This window comes from Pinus tabuliformis, chromosome 9 (assembly GCF_031772625.1).
Source record: "Pinus tabuliformis cultivar Carrire ecotype Pingquan chromosome 9, CPIR1, whole genome shotgun sequence".
Classification (NCBI taxonomy): domain Eukaryota; kingdom Viridiplantae; phylum Streptophyta; class Pinopsida; order Pinales; family Pinaceae; genus Pinus; species Pinus tabuliformis.
Window position 1 is genome coordinate 848210975 of NC_142307.1, and position 4939 is coordinate 848215913.

Below are 4939 nucleotides of genomic sequence, written 5' to 3' on the forward strand. Positions count from 1 at the left end.
CACAAAATTTAATAATTTTAAATTAATTATTATTATTGTCATTATTATTATTTTAAAAACAAAATTTAGAAAATTTGTGATACCATTTAACAAAAAATCATATATATATATATATATATATATATATATATATATATATATATTACAAATCTAGAAGATCAATGACTACCATATCTACTAAATATTTGTACTAGGAAGATCTATCCAAAGATAAATCCAGCATAAGGGCTAGCTCTCTGCAAGCTCAACTACATAGCCTAAATCTAACCTAAGAGTTTAAATAGAATCATACTTACTAACTCTTAATAGAAAAAGTACTCTTTGCACGCTTAACCACATAGCCTAAATCTAACCTAAGAGTCCAAATAAAATCATACCTGCTAACTTTTAATAGAAAAAGTACTTTAATAACAGGGACTCAACCAATTAAACAAATCCTCCAAACTAAAAAAAATTATTTATTAATATTAACATTGTATATTGAATATATCTTTAGTTAATAAAAATAAAATATATAAAAATTTAAAATATTTTTTTTATTTAAAAAATAATTTAATCAATGATATTTACTTAAGAAAAAATAGAAAATGAGTAAAGCCAAGATTAAACTTAAGTGAAGATTGAACCTGTGAACCTGTGATTTGCACAATCGCACAAACACTTTAACAAAATATTCATTAACCAATTAAAATATAATATTTAATTATTATTATTATTATTATTATTTTAAATTTTTTATTTTTATTTACATTGGAATTGGCAACAGGGGTAGCCTCGCGACTCGCATTACACGGGGTTGATTTCTGACCGCTACCTCTATAACCACTGGGAGCTATGCCCGCCCCTCTATACAGCTGCAGGGTAAGTCGGAGGGATTTTTGAACTCGTGACCTTCAGTACGGAGCCCACCTTTCTAACGAACTTCACTGCATTGTGATTACCAACTCACCTACCCCATGGGCTAATATTTAATTAAATTAAATACTCTGTGAAATACACTTTAACTTCTGAGTAAAAAGTATACTCCAAACACCTATTTAAAAAATAAAAATATGTTCTGAAATTATCATTATCATGTGACTCCATCATGAGATTATCATTCGAATCGATTGTCCCTAGCCATGTCTGTTTGGCCACATTTCTCCATTATTGGAAAATCTTTGTCCAGTCTTTTACAGTGCATTGGCCTTATCTATGCCCACTAGGGCTCCATTATTAGGTTGAATTTATCGTTTTGGTATACCAAATTTCCAATCTGTTATATATTTTCCCTATCTGCGACAGATTTTCAATCTCCATCACCACCTACTGTCTATCACTATCTCCTTACTGTCCCATTGAAAGGGTAGTGCAACATGGTAAGCAGCAAGAGTAGGACACTGATAATTGGGGCAACATGCTTCATCGGTCATCACTTTACTGAAGCCAGCCTTGCTGCCGACCATCCCACCTTCCTTCTTGTCAGAAAGTTTGCTGCGTCTTCTAACCCTGAGAAAGTCAAGCTTCTTGAGTCCTTTCAGGTCTCTGGTGCCAATATAATCAATGTAAATATGTAGAATCTCTCTGTTGTCATTCAAGTTTGTGAGGAGCATTATTTTCCTATTTAGATCAATTTTCATAAGTAATATTTTGATTTAAGTATTTTTCGCAATGCATTATATTAGATATCATTTTTGGGATTCAACTGCATTAAGTAAGTCATTCACTTATGACAATTTCCATGAAATAGTCCACTTCATTCATCTATGACCATTTCCATGAAATAGTCCACTTAGCACTCATTGCATTGGGTGATGCTCAGAGGGGTGAAGAAGTGGGATTGAAACTAGTGAAATGAATCACGCAATGTCAATCAATCATCACCTCCACCTCCGGAGCTTGCACCCCGTAACCAGGACTTCCTGGGAGGTCACCCATCTCAGATCGCCTTTGGCTCAAGCACGTTTAACTATGGAGTTTTCCACACAATCAAGCCCACTTAACGTGCTACCCCATTTTGATTATTTATAAGTTCGAGATTAGTCTGTTTAGTTTGTTTAAGTGGGGTTTAGTTTTCACTTAAATATCATAAGAGGGGTTGAGAATAGAAGTCACTTTATGGAAGGAATTAAACTATTTAAAGACACATTCAAGCTCAATCCAGCTTCACATAATCGTGATGATAGTAAACCACTATTGTAGATTATTCTTCCATCCAATAGACAAATATCCCACTATGGTAGATTATTTTTCCATCCAATAAACAAGATAGCCGCTACCTAAGTTTAAAGTAGTTTAAAGAAAATATATATATTTTGAATTTGTAATAAATATATTGGTATATCTGTCTGGTTCTATCTTTGATATCTGTCTGTGTCTCTGAAGGGATCTGATATTTGTCTCTGTCTATGTAGGGATCTGTGGAGGACTATACAAGTCTGGTGGAGGCAATACGAAAAGCTGATGTGGTCATCTCAGCAGCAGGCTGCTTACAGCTAATGAGTCAAATGAACATTGTCAAAGCCATTAAGGAGGTTGGAACCATCAAGGTATATTGTCTGGTATATAGAACTGTATGAGGTATATTGTGTGATATATACACAACTATATGAATATGAGCAGTAGACTATTTTAAAATGTTGTATACTCATAAATAACTACCCAGGGTGATGATATATACATAGATTTATACCATTGGAGTACGGGGTTGATTACAAGAGAATCTATGATCCAGCGGGGCCTATAAAAGTCGTTGTTGATGACTCTCTAAAAATTCATAGGGCAGTTGAGGCAGAAGGCATCCCTTACACATATATCATTGCCAACTTGTTTGCAGCATATTTTGTGCCAAGTTTAGGGTAGCTGATCCTGAATGGCATCCCTCCAAGGGATAAAATTGCTATTTATGGAGATGGAAATTCCAAATGTTTTTGAATCAAACTCTTTGCTCAAAATTTAGTTGACATTATATTTTGATCTAGACTGTATAATAGTCTACGAGGAAGTAGTTTTTAATTCATTCCACAATGTCAAATTTGATTGCAATGCAGTTTCTTTTCTGAAGGAGGAGGATGTTGCAAAATTTACCATCAAGATAGTGGATGACCCCAGAACTCTCAATAAGTCTCTGCATTTCATGCCTCCTGCCAACACCATGTCTGTGAATGAGCTTGTGGGTATATGGGAGAAAGTGATTGGCAGAACTATGGAGAAGACCTATGTATCAGAGGAAGAGTTGCTGAAAAATATGGCAGGTTGGTTAGGTTCTGCAACTTTTTTCCTTCTTCCCTTAGACTAAAAGATGAATTCCCATTAATGACTTGTTTTCATCTATTATTCATTTGGTTGCTATATGTGTGCTCTGTATAAGCCTAAGTGATTGACCTGTGACTGACACAGACACACAGTGGGAGGTGTCGTCTACTGTGGGTGATGGTACATTTGACTTGTCTTGCTGTCACATGGTTTATTTTAAAGGGGGTCTACGAAATTTTCAAATGGGACCTCATGGTGTGGAAGCCACTCAACTCTACCCAGATCTCAAGTGCACTAATGTTGTTGAAGAGTACCTCCGCCCTTATGCTTCCGAGCCTATGAAATGTAGCCGTTAATGGATGTGTAGCAACTAGTCTCTTAGTCAGTTTAGATATGGTTTGTGCCAAATTTAAGTCGAATTGTTCAATAATTTGAACTTTATGGTCTATTTTGATTATTTGAGAAAACCAAGGTCGCATGAGTTAAAGAATATGATATATAATTGATAAATTTGCTGTAAACAATAATTTCAATTTCATGGTTTATTTGATTATTATAATAAAAGAATTGCATGAAGCAAGAATATATGATAAATTTGTTTAATTTTTTTTTTTTTTTTTTTTTTTTTCAGATTATATTGTTTTGTTTACACACTAGCAAGGTAGGAATTTCACCTCTCAACCACCCATCAAATTTAATGGTTTAGCCAACTCTAACACTCGTTTTAGTCATTTTAACCAAAAATATTGAGGGTTATGAAAAATTTTAACCAGCATCACCAATAAAATAATGTTGAGTATTAGAATAAAAGGAAGCCACCCGACTTAAGAATATGATATATATAATTATATTGAAGGTGTCTTTTTGAAATTGGTTAGGCTAGGTATTGTTTACCTTTTTCATCTTTTTTTTTGAGATCCATCTTCTGTCTGTGGTTTTGACATATGCTTTGTAATTAATGAAGAAGCAACATTTGCCAAACATGCATCGGCACAAGTGTGAGACTGTTGCAACCTTGAACACATTTCCTCCCCTCCATGCTCCACCCTTTAAATTTGCTACAACATTTTTGCAGTAACATCATAGGCATATTCAAATCCTTCGGTGTATCTTTACACCTTTAGAAACAATTGCTAATTGACAAATTTACTTAAAAAATATTGTCAGAATATATTACTTTACTTACTCACCACATCTCCAATAAAACAATATTTACTATCAATACAATAAATATGAATATAATAAATAATTAATAAATTTTAAAAATACTCTGATTGATTTTTTTATATTCTCAAAATTGCTTTTGAAATAAATATAGTAATTAATATCAAAACCACTATTTTTTTAACATCATATTAAAAAAAGATTCTGTTATATATGGATAAAATAAAGTCAACTCTTCTTCATTGAAATATTAAAAAAATTAATGAAAACTTATAATCAATAAAACCAACTATAATAAAATTAAAATATTCTTATAAAATATTTAAAAAACATTCCACTTAATGCGCATGTGATATTCATATAACGTCCATTGAACGTTACATTCAATTATTTGGCAGGCCAGAAATAAATATTTGGCAGGCCGGAAATAAATATTTATGTAGACCAAACCAAACTCATTTTACTTCACGTCAAATCGATTATTATATTATTTTTAATAATAATAATTTTTTTTAGTTCGTGATATTATTTTTAAATAATA

At 32.4% G+C, this 4939-nt stretch overlaps 1 pseudogene across 1 annotated transcript; it reads left to right on the top strand.

The window, feature by feature from the left end:
* Window positions 1-1355: 1355 nt before the first annotated feature.
* On the top strand, window positions 1356-3706 carry LOC149151443 (phenylcoumaran benzylic ether reductase PT1-like; annotated as a pseudogene). The gene is made up of 5 exons (XR_016263170.1): window positions 1356-1520; window positions 2394-2535; window positions 2645-2905; window positions 3030-3233; window positions 3379-3706. The product of XR_016263170.1 is annotated as a phenylcoumaran benzylic ether reductase PT1-like (transcript).
* Window positions 3707-4939: the final 1233 nt, after the last annotated feature.